Source organism: Cynocephalus volans, chromosome 3 (assembly GCF_027409185.1).
Source record: "Cynocephalus volans isolate mCynVol1 chromosome 3, mCynVol1.pri, whole genome shotgun sequence".
Classification (NCBI taxonomy): domain Eukaryota; kingdom Metazoa; phylum Chordata; class Mammalia; order Dermoptera; family Cynocephalidae; genus Cynocephalus; species Cynocephalus volans.
In genome coordinates, this window is record NC_084462.1 from 96,083,843 (window position 1) to 96,096,426 (window position 12,584).

The 12,584-nt window shown below is 42.5% G+C and overlaps 1 protein-coding gene across 2 annotated transcripts in view; it reads left to right on the forward strand.

Annotated features, from left to right (window-relative positions):
- Positions 1-10,105: 10,105 nt before the first annotated feature.
- The window catches only part of INO80 (INO80 complex ATPase subunit), a 126,171-nt gene continuing 123,692 nt past the window's right edge, over positions 10,106-12,584 (forward strand). For both annotated transcript variants that reach the window (XM_063091821.1, XM_063091822.1), the window contains exon 1: positions 10,106-10,448. The gene's annotated coding sequence lies outside the window, so the exon portion shown is untranslated. The remainder of the gene's footprint in view (positions 10,449-12,584) is intronic.

Here is a 12,584-nt window from a genome sequence, read left to right on the forward strand (position 1 = left end):
CCTGAATTAGACTGGATTACTCTGTAAAGCAATTTATGATCAAGGGCATTGTTAAAAGGAATAGAGCAATCAGCAATTAGTGGAGCTTAACAGTCAGGGAAAAAATGGTCAGAGATCTCCGCCAAAGCTTCTGTCATCTCAGAGTGACTGTGGACATTTCCAAAGCTGTGGGCCCTGAAGACCAACATCAGGGGCTTAAAACTGTTTGGGAAAGGGCTGGCCAGTTAGCTCAGGTGGTTGGAGCATAGCCTTATAACACCAAGGTTCACAGGTTCAGAACACTAAACTGTTTGGGAGAAGGGAGGAATAGACTGCACTAAAGCAATCTAGCCAGTCACTATGCAAATAACAATAACAACCCCTTAAGGGCAGACTGGTACCCAGAGTTACTACAATATTATTTTATTTTATTATTATTATTTTTTTAAAAAGATGACTAGCAAGGGGATCTTAACCCTTGACTTGGTGTTGTCAGCACCACGTTCTCCCAAGTGAGCTACCCGGCCATCCATATATAGGGATCCAAACCCGTGGCCTTGGTGTTATTAGTACCACACTCTCCCAAGTGAGCCATGGGCTGGCCCTTACAATATTATTTTAAATAGTCTAGTATCCCACAAAAATTATGACACATGCAAAGAAACAGGAAAGTATGACCTATAGTTGGAAAAAAAGCAAGAAACATACACTGCCTGTGATTTCATCCAGATGTCACAATTAAAAGGCTTCAAAGTAGCCAGTATAATACTTTCAAAGAACTAAAGGAAAACATAGTTAAAGAAGGAAAGGAAAGTAAGCTAATAATTATATTAGTCCATTTTTGTTGCTTATAACAAAATACCTGGAACTGGGTAATTTATAAAGAAAACAAAATTTGTTGCTTACAATTTCAGAGGCTGGGAAGTCCAAAGTCCAGGGAACACATTTGGTGAAGATCTTGGTGGTGGCGACAGTGGCTGCAGTGTACCATGTTGCAAAATGGCCGAGCAGCAGGAGACTAACCTCGCATGTGCTCTTCTTTTAAAGCCCTCAGAACCACGCTCCTGACCAGCATTTTTAATCCATTCAGTACAGCATGGCCCTACAATCTAATTACCTCTTCAAGACCCCAACTTTCAATTACCATAATAGGATTTCCCACCCTCTTAACCCTGTCACACTGGGGAGAAAGTTTTGGGGTGACACTCAATCCAAGGCAACAATGTTGCATTAAATATAGATTATCATAAAGTTGAGGCAGGGCAGAATAAGGATATGCCCCAGGGAGGCTGCTCATAAATATTCAGAATGGATCAGCCAGCACCTGCACATTAGGTGGAATAGGAAGGGCAGGGGGTGGGGCCATTAGGAGCTTCCACCTGGAACAAAAATGAGAGGGTTGGGGGCATGTGCATCTCTCTCTGGCAAAGATGCCTGCATACTTCTTTGGTGTGCACTTTTGCTTGGTAATAAAGCCCCATTTTGTTCCATTTCTCTGTCCCCTCCCTTCCTTTCTTTTTGCTGGTCCCATGAACCAAGAACCTGATCTGCCACCTGGTAACAAAGTGATAGAAATTCTGAAAGAAAAAACAAAAATCAAATACAGTAACTGAAATGAAAAAGTCACTAGTAGGACTCTGTTTCTGCTGTGGGTTTGAATTTGCAGAAGGAAGAATTAGGAGACATGAAGATAGGTTAATAGTTATCAATGCAACACAGGGAACAGAAAGAAAAATGAATAAAGAAACATAAATGGAACTTTAGAGATTAGACACCATCAAGCATACCAAAAAAAAAAAAAAAAAAAATGCATAATGGGAGTTCCATAAAAGAGATGAGAAAAAGAAAGAAAAAGAAAAAAATCATGTGTCTATATACTGAACTGAGAGGGGTCCATCCACCGCCCAAATATTTAAGGCCTATCTTGTGCCAAAGTGTTACCAGAGGGCAGTTCCAGGTTCTCAGTCAATGGAGAAAAATCTTTCATGGGAATGAGTGGAGTCCACATGGCAGCGAGCACCCACTCAGTGAAAGAAAAAGGAAGAGAGACAGACAGATGAAACATTTAAACAATAGGACTTTATTACAAAGTGAAAGCACACTCAGAAGCATGTGCAGGCATCCCCCCATGAATGAGGAGTTCCCCTGGATTCTTAGCAGGAGAGTTTATATACTGTTTTTTGGGATGGTGTGTTTCTCTATCCTAACTAAGGGGAGGAATATTTGGCCATGGTGGAGGATGTAAGGTAATTAAGGCCTAATGGGCCGATGCAAGGTTGCATCAGCTTCCTGTCATGCGTCTCTGAGTTTCTGCAGTTTCTGGCCATGCAGATTGGAGGCATTTTCTCCTTAACTTTGTCCCTTCTGATTTATGTCACGGGTGGAAGATCGTATAGTGGTCGTCTTCACTTTTGTTCCTCCTAGTGCGCATGTGTGGTGGTTTTTGTAATCTGCAAAGTTCCAGGTGTAGCATGCTGATTGGTACAGTAGTTAAGCTGTCATCAGCTCTTTATGGGTTCATTAACTGCCAGGTAAGGAGGCAGTTAGTGCTGATCCAATCTGCTCAATATTTATGAGCAGCCTCCCTGGGGTATGTCCCTATTCTATCCTTCCTCGAAAGTTTGCAGTGTTAAAGATTAACACTTATTTGAGGGGCCAATGGTAGCCAAAGGGCTTTTAATACCACAGGCTCCCCAATAGCTTAGAGTCACAAGCATGTATAGAGGAAAATAAATGGGTGGGGGTCCCTGACAGTCCTGTGTGAATCTGATTGGTAGGTGGTGAGGTTAGTGTAATTATTTCTGGCCACTCAACTGATATCTCCCATGGTACCTTAGGGTCCAGGATGTGTACACTTCAAAGCAGGCTGGTAGTTGTTTGTTATCTACAAGGACAACTTAAGATTGGCCTCACACCTTTACAGTGTGGCTCTTGAATTCGGTGGCCCATGTGCAGGGGTACCACTTGGTGGACACTGCTGTCCTCCCACAGAGACCAAGGTCACAGACATTTCATGTCATGAAGCTGCCTAAACGCACCTCTGTGAGCTTTCAGATTTGAAAAATGGGTTTTTTTTTTTTTTAAGATGATCAGTAAGGGGATCTTAACCCTTGACTTAGTGCTGTCAGCACCATGCTCCCCCAAGTGAGCTAACCAGCCATCTCTATATAGGGATCTGAACCTGTGGCCTTGGTGTTATCAGCACCACACTCTCCCATGTGAACCATGGGCTGGCCCCTTGAAAAACTGTTTTTGGCTAAAGGTTTTGATACAAATTTTGAGTGGTATTTTGTACAATGAAGCTTGGAATTCAGGAATTTAAAGTATGTGCAGAGCTTTCCCGGGTTAGCACAAAGTGTTCCAGGCTGCCTTTCTAACCTCTCACCAACATAGGGAAAGGCATAACATGCTATATGACTTTTTTGGCTATTTTCCTGTAGATTTTTAAAAAAATAAATTTCCTTTTTCACTCCTGTTCAAATTGACAGCTTTCTTGCTTAAATAAATTCTGAAGCTCAAAAAATAAATTGGCTTTACAGATGTTATCCTAAGCCATAAGGCATTTATTTAAGGAACAAACATTCTGACTTTCAAACCAAGTCTTAGCCTAATTGTTTAATCAACTTCACTCTTACCTTATTATTGTCATTCCCAGGAATCCAGCCCTTCCTGCCTGGTCAAGACTGAGGCTCGGGAGATAGCTAGGAGAGTTTGGGGTTTGTCTCCCAGTTTTGTCTATGGTCAAATGACGTTCAGTGAGGGTGCAAGACCATTTAATGAGAAAAAACAGTTTTTAAGCAAATGGTTCTGGTTATTCACACGCAAAAGTATAAAGTTGGAGCCTTACCTCACACCGTATACAGAGATTAACTTAAAATTGTGCATAGACCTAGATGTAAAGGCTAAAACTATAAAATTCTTAGAATGAAACAAGAGTAAAACTTCATGACCATGGGTTTGGCAATGGATTCTTATACATGATATCAAAAGCACAAGCAACCAAAGGAAAAGTAGATAAATTGAAGTTCATCAAAATTAAAATCTTTTCTGCTTCCAAGTACACCATCAAGAAAGTGAAAAGACAACCCACATAATGGGAGACTATATTTGCAAATTATACATCTGAAAAGAGACTTGTATGTACCTTGAATGTATAAAGAACTATTGAGAGCCGGCTAGTTAGCTCAGTTGGTTAGAGTGCAGTGATATAACACCAAGGTCAAGGGTTCAGGTCCCCATACAGGACACCTGCCAACAAAGCAAAACAAAACAAAAAAAACCCCACGAACAAACAAAGAACTATTGCAATACAATAATAACAAGAAAAATAATCCATTTTAAAAATGAGCAAAAGATCTGAACAGACTTTTCAAGGAAGATATAACAAATGCACAAGAAGTACACAAAAAGATGCTTGACATCACTAGTCATCAGGGAAATGCAGCTCAAAAACATAGCTAGATACTTCTTCACACCCATTAAAGTGGCTAGAATCTAAATTCAGTTAATAACAAGTGTTCATGAGGATGTAGAGAAATTGGAACCCTCATACACTGCTGGTGGGACTAAAACAGTATAGCCAGTTTTAAAAATAGTCTGGCAGTTCTTCAAATTATTAGATATAGAATTAGCACATGATGTAGCAACTCCACTCCTAGATAGCTACTCAAGAATAATGAAAATATATGTCCATATAAAAACTTGTACACGTGGACTGGCTGGTTAGCTCAGTCTGTTAGAGCATGATGCTGATAACACCAAGGTCCAGGGTTCAATCCCTGTACCGGCCAGCTGCCAAAAAAACAAACAAAAAACTTGTACACAAATGTTCATAGTAACTATATCGTTATTCATAATAGTCAAAAGTGGAATCAGGGCTGGCTGGTTAGCTCAATTGGTTAGAGTGCAGCCTTATAATACCAAGATCAAGGGTTTGGTTTTCTGTACCTGCCAGGTGCCAAATAAAAAAAAAAGTGGAGATAATCCAAATGTCGGTCAATTGATGAATGGATAACAAAAATGGTATATCCATATAATGGCATACTAGTCAGTTATGAAAAGGAATGGAGTACTAATACATGCCACAACATGGATGAACTTCTAAAATATTACACTGAGAGAAAGCAGTCACAGAACACCACATATTATATGTTCCATTGATATGAAATGTCCAAAATAGGTAAAGTTATAGAGATAGAATGTAGATCAATGGTTACTTTGGGTTGGGGAGGATGGGGAGATAGGAGGTGATAGCAAACATTTGATATAGTGAAAGAATATAGAACTTGGCATCTGAGACCTGGGTTTGAGTCCATGCTTTATCACTTATTATTTGTGTGAGCTGAGACAAGTTACTTATTGCTTAATCACGTTAATCCTCAATTCCCTTTTCGTACAATGAGAATAAAGGATTTTTCTGAGAATTAAATTTGTATTGCCCCTAGAGAACTACCCAAGACATTGTAGGTGCTCACACAGGTGTTCACAAAATATTAGTTATTATTATGTTTACGTGTTTTCAAAAAAGCATTTGCCAACTCATACTAATTAAAACAAAAATCATCTGAAAGTGACAAATTCAAATAAATAAAAACAACCTTTTATTGTATTAATTGTAAACTGAATATCTGCAGAATTTAGAAACAGTGTTAATGGACTGGGTTTAACTAAGTGGTAGTGATAGGGACTCAGGTGAGCAGGAAAACCTATAAAGAGCCTAAAGGAAAAAGCTATGGCTCACTTCCATTCAACCCTATGGTTTCTAGATCTCCTAGTTTTCAAGAAAAAACTCAAAACAAAACAAAAAAACATACCTGAAAGCCAGTAATGACCAAAGACCACCAGTTTCTGGTCCTTATTTTAATGCTTAAAAATGTGTGTGCTGCATATCTCAGGCAGAATGTACTTGATCCAGTGGTGTCTTGGTCATTGCTGGGATGGTTGTGGGTGTTGGGGGCTGCGTGGCCAAGGTCCTTGGCTGTTCACTGCCCTGGCTTGAGAGAGCCCAGGTGCTTCCTGCCTTGGCTTGGTGGTGTTTGTCGCCAGGCTGGTTGTGTGTGGGGGGAGGGGGCCTGGCCTAAGCCCCCAGCACTGCCCCCTCCCTGGCTTGGTAGCTTAGAGGATTTCTGGTCCTTCTAGGTTTTATAGGTATTCTTTGGTGATGTGAGACTTTTACTAGTTAATATCAAACTTTGTCTCTGGTCTGTGGGTATTTTGTTTTTTTCTTGGATTATTTGCTGTTCCTACCACTTAAACTCTGCACTGGAGCTAATTTGTTGTCCTTTGCTTACTTCTAAAATGGGGGAACTTCTTTTGGGGACCAGCACTTGACACCTGTAGTCGAGCTAAATTGTTACTTTGTTGCTGATTCCCTGGGGAAGGCTTTTTGTGCAGGTCAGGTTTTAATGGTTGATAGGTACTTCTCGCTCTCCAGAGACCAAGTGCACCTGGATTGTGTAGAAACTTGGTCTGGGCCTGAGTCTTTTTAGCAAACTGCATCCCCTGCAGTTCTCTATTCCTGACCTGTCTCCACTGAGTGGTCCTATGCTGGTTGGAGGGCAGATCAGCTGTCTTTGCTATGCCGCAGTGTTCTCCCCATGGGCCCGTCTCCCTCACTGCCTGCAATCCAAACACTTTTCATGCGGTGGGCCATGCCCTGGTCCCATGTGATGACTCGCCAGCCTCTGAGTGGCTCCTTTTTCTCGGTTGTTGTGGCTCCTTGTTCCTGTGTGGGTCCATGGGAACCCTGATAGTAGTCTTGCTGGCCTGGGGGCCACCAAGTCCCTCTTCTCCCCTGCAGCCTCCAAGCAACTTCATCTGAAGGGCACAGCTGCGGCTTTTGCCAGGTCCTGGTCTGTGTGCTCACCAGCTCAATCCCTGAAGTGGCTGGGGCTCGAAACAGTTGGAGTGGTTCTTTCTTTCTCTCGCTGTGGCTTCTCCTGCCTTCATGAACTCCGTAGGTCTCTCCTCCTCTTCCCCTAATCTCTAGTGGTCCCAGCTTGGCTGTCTTTGCTTTTTAATAGTTGTAAATTAGTTAATTTGTGGGAGAGAGTGATGCTGGTGACCATCTATTCTGCTATCTTGACTGGAACCCTCTTGGGTGAGACACTTTGAATCTATGCAAATCCTGCCTCTCCACACATTTTCACCCACTAATTTAGCATCCGTTAGTGGATCTTGTCTTTAGTAGTCATTATCGTGGTGTTTGTGTGGTGATTTTTGTTATCCCTCTTTCTACATTTGCTAACTAGAATTCTACTCTAAGAAAAAGCTGTCTTTTCTCCCTCATGTATTTAAATAAGCAATTGTTTGCTTATATCAGTATGGATACATGAATATTAAAATAAATATCTATGGGCCTATGGGTCATAATCCAATACCTATTATCGTCATTTTCTTTGTTGCTTTGGCCACTAGAAATTTTTTCAGGTTGGCTCCTTGTTCTTGTGACATCTTTTTTTGGAGCAATTTCCTTATTTTCTGGCCACAGAAGATATTCCAGGCTCATCTTGTATTTTCCCTGCTTCAGCTGAGTAATTATTTCTCCAAGATTCTCCTTGTTGTTTTAATTGCAGACTCATGTTTATAAAACAAGATCTGGGTGTCCTCATTGCTAGACCTTAGGAGACATAACTAAGAAATACATGTATATTAATTCACACATAAACATAGATCTATACTTCTTTACCTACTGTACATATATATGTATTAAAAACAATTGCATTTATACTGATATATCGGTTTCCAGTTCAACACCACAGACTTCCTTTTAGCTTTCCATTTTTTTCCTTACTTAAAACTTTTGTTCCAACAATAAGAAACCCAGCTCATTTATTCAGTTCTAGTACACAGTTTCAAATTGTTAATTCATTCCCGTGAGAAAACTATGTGGATTACAGCATTTACACACAGTTCAGTTGGTTTTATTCTTACTATCCAATCAAGACACTGTTTCCCTGTTGTTTAGGTGGGTTCTTTTCTTCCCCATCCCCTGTAGACTGGGAGAGGCTATGTTACTCATTTGTAATATAAATTCACTTGTTATTGTTTAGGTACAGTTTTGGGTCTCTCCCACCCACCCACCCTCATACACTGGTTTTTAATTTTGTTTGTTTCTTGCTTTACTATCTGAAATTAATATATATCCTAGGTTGACCAAATGAAATTTCTTCAAAGTTATTAAATAATGGCTGGCTGGCTAGCTCAGTCGGTTAGAGCATGGTGTTGGTAATACCAAGGTCAAGGGTTCAGATCCTGCATCCCCCTCATTGGCCAGCTGCCTGAAAAAACAGAAAGTTTTTTCACAAAATGATTGTTAAATAATATTCTGTATATTTTCTTTATCTCTAATTTGGCACAAACACCACCTTGATTTTAGCCCAGTGAGATCCATGTCAAACTTCTGACCTACAGAACTACAGTATAATAAATTTGTGTTGTTTTAAACCATCAAGTTTGTGGTAAATTTGTTAGCAAAGCAATAGAAAACTATTACAACAGACAACCTACATTTGAAGTTTAAAGCACTCTAAATGTGGCCCCTCAATAGCTTACTGTCGTTTGTCCTTTTATTCCTTTCTTTTTGATTTATGCTCCAGAGAAAAAATCTCATTGTTACTCAAATATTATACCAGTTGGTTTTAGTTTTTCATTTTTTGGGTATGTGAAATACTATGGTTCTAAGAGTCAGCCGTATGCAAAAAGATTTGCCACTCCCTCTTCAATCTGCGACCCAGTTCCCATTGCTTGCTTTCTTCCCATCCTCCCCATTTAGGAAATCAATTGTGTCAGTTTCCGGCTAATCTTTCTAGAATTTCTTTCTTTTTTATTTTTATTTGTCAACATACAATGTAATCGATTTCCGTGGCCCTTTCTCTCTTCCCTCTCCCCCTTCCCCCCGAATCCTTCTAGAATTTCTTTTGCACAATCAGCAGACACCTGTGCTTTCTTATATCCCCTTCTTACAAAAACAGTATCCTTTTTGCCCATAAACAAAATTGACTTTTTAAAGGGAATTTAGCGTAAGAAGCCTACTTGATGAACTTAAGCAAATGTTTTTCTGCTTAAATGTTAAGGGCCAGATTGAAATGGATTAAAGCTCCATTCCTATACGCTGATTAGTTTGGGGCTCCCCGTTAGGTTCTGGGACCAAGAGCACTATGTTAGGTTAGGTAAGACAGCATAGTTCACAAAGCTTTAAGATTCGTGTATGAGACCTGAGGGAACTGAAATATCAGCATATTTAACTTTCAGGAATAGAAGAAATCCTTATCTACAGCTAGGCTCTACATTAGGTACTTCTGTTGGAAGTACCTAGTTGGAAGTTGGGTTGAATTAACTTTAGTAAATGTGGGTAGCAGGGGCCTCAAACTGCAGAGTTAGCACAATCAATTATTCCCTTTTCAGAGGCTCACTGTGGGTGTGAGAACAGGGTGACTTTTTTTTTTTGGCTGGCCGGTACGGGGAATAGGGTGACATTTCTAGTAACATGTCTGTGTCTTCCCAACTCCTTGAACGCTGAAGCCTTCGCACAGACATCTCAAGTAACTATGCCGTCTTAAGACCAAACTTACCGCGCTCTTGGTTCTAGAGCCTAAAGGGGAGCCCCAAACTAATTACTGTATAGGTGAGGCTCTTCCCCGACATCTACGACCCCGTCCAAACGGTCCAGAAATCGAGGATTCAATTATCAGCTCTGAGCTTATCCTTCCCGACAAGTGATCTTATCAGTGTTCGGTGGCACTCTCCCACCTCCCCGCTGTGCGAACGAATATTCCCAGGATCCCGGGCGGTTTCGATTGACGTTACTTCCGGGAAAAGTAACCTTTCTACCGCGGTTGCATGCCTGCAGAATCTCGCGACATTTGCTCCCGCGAGATCTGCTTGCTCACTCCAGCAATGACATCCTCCTCCTCCTCCCCGCCGCCTTTCGGCAATCTTCGCCAGTCCCAGCCCCGACCAATCTGCACTCAGATAGCATGGATCAGGGTCTCCCCGCGAACTCCGGTCAGCGCGGGGCGTCAGGTAGCAGCTGCGGGGTGCGAGCTGCACGAAGCTGACGGTAGCGACACTGCGGGCGGACAAGGGTTGGCGACGAGCAGCGAGCGTGGGCGGGGAGGGGGTAAGCCAGCCGAGTAGTAGTTCGATTGTTCTGGCCTGGCTATGGCGCCTCTCCTCCCCCCCGCCATGGCTCCCCGTGTCCCTGCTCCGCTCCTCTCAGTGAGTGAAAGTGGCCGCCGCCGCCGCCGGCCCAGCGCCCGCAGCCGCCTCAGCGCCGCCGCCATCTTGGGGTCCCAGGAGCCGCCGAGGGAGCGAGCTAGGAGCGTCCACGCCCAACGCAGTCACCGTCCTACGGCCTCAAAGAGCGAACCGCGGCTCCACCGTCGGCGGGGCGACCCCCCCCTCCGGACCCCGCCCGTACCCCGCCCCCCCTCCGCCGCCGCCGCGGCGGCGGGGCCCGGCGGCCCGAGGTGAGGCGACTAGACGTGGGCAGGCGAACGGAAGGGGGGGTTGTGTAGGCCCGGTTGCGCCCCTCTCTGCGGGCGACGGCTGGGCCGCGTCTTAAAGGGGCCGTCGCCCCCGGCCCTTGGATTTGTTGGGGTTAGTAGGGAGGATGGGTGTGGACACTCCCCGCAGAGTTAGGACCTCAGGGACCTGGGCCTCGTCCTTCCCCTCTCATGCCTCTGGAGACCTAGGTTCACGCGGTGACCTCAGCTACCCGAGGAAGGCCGTGGGGCGCCCACACGTGGGGAATGTGTTAGACCTGGTGCACGTGGGACCCGGTGGGGCGGTGTCGGGCTAACACGTGTGTGGGTTTGGGGGTGGAGAGGGGCAGGGCGGGGGCTGGTTGGGCTCGAGTGGGAACCCAGTAAGGGTTATACTTGTCATTTTAAACAAATGAGATTTAAGGGCTTGATAGTGTGTGTCAATCTGTGGGGAGCAAGTTTGGATATGGGTCAGTGGTACACGCCGCTGGTTGATGTTGGGTGGGGGCAGACTAACACGTGCACAGGCTTAAGGGTGTGTAGGTGACACCCCTTTTGGATTTGTAGGCATTTGCAGGGCGTCTAGGCAAGTGTCATCCTATCTTGACGTTCCTTCTCGAGCTTGCTGATGAAAAGTAGTACTTCCGTAATCAACGAGGATGGAAGCCCCCTACAGTTTAGGAGTGATAGAGCCTAAGAAGGCTCTTACTATTCTAGTTAACAGCCGACTGTGCCTGGAATTCTTTGACTAACACACTGCCTCTAGTTTCATGTACTTGTTAGGAATGGGGGAGGGAATTTGGAAGTTGACCTTGCTAACATCACAGGTAACCAGCTTAGTTTTCCAGTCAGTGACTTTCATGATTTCTTTTCCCAATGAAATTTTCATTGTGGCTCACAGGTGGCGGCTTTTTTTTAAAAGTAGCAGCTTTATTGAGATATGATTCACCGAAAAATTCAGCCTTTTAAAGTGTATAATTTAGTGATTTTTAGTAATATTTTCATAGACTTGTACAGCTATCACCAATAGCTAATTCTTCACCTTAAAAAGCTAGAGAAGCCCTTTAGCAGTCACTCACTATTCCCTCTTCCCCCAGCCTCTAGCAACCACTAATTTATTTTCTCTTTCTGTAGATTTCCATATTCTGGACATTTCCATTTGGTGTAAATGGTATCATGCAATATGTGCTCTTTTGTGACTGGCTTCTTTCACTTAACATGATTTTTAAGGTTTCACTCATGTTGTAGCATGTATCAGAACCTCGTTCCTTTTTGTTGCCAAATAATATTCCATTCTGGTTGCGTTTTATGCTTGAAATTCTCAAGCTTCTCTTCCTATAAAATGACAATTTGAAATTATTATAAATGGTAAAAGTTATATACTTTCTAGACTCTAAAATGAGTTTTGTTTTTAAGGGATTAAATTCCATTATTTACATTATTTACTGTGTTCTTTTCCTCTGTATTTTGTTCCAGAAAAATCAAGTCAATTTTTGAAAGTCTGTGTCTTTTGATTGGAAATAACTGTAGAGAACACAAATGCGGTTAGAAAAGTTTATAACTAATAAAAACATTTTGAGAACATCAAGGTGGAAATGTGATTAAGTGAAAGCAGTAGATCATAAACTATGGTGTTATAATTTTATTTAATGAAAGCTTTTTCTTGTATTACTGAGGGAAGGTATCATAACAGTTCTGACTGCTAGTTACTTGTGTAAACACACAGCTAAGGAAGGAATAATAAACATCTTTTCTGCCCACAAGAAGATAAAAACTGGCTTGAGTAACGTTAACATACAAGTTCACACAAAATATAAATGCTAGGATACAGTGGATTTTAGAGTGGTCAGAATGGGATAGGGATAATAGGAAACTGAGTTTGTATAAGAAAATAAGTGAAGTTGATGACAGGTTTTTAAAGTTGGATCTTAAGCATAAGAATTTTGATATGATAAGGTGTAGCATGCAGAGGATGAGAAGAGCATAGGCACTAATATTGGTTAAACACCTCTTATGAGCCAGTCACTATGGTAGGTACTTAATCCTCATAAAACCCTCTGGTAGATATCCCTGTGTTACAGGTGAGGAAATTGAAACCCAGTGAAGTCACAGGGTCAGTAA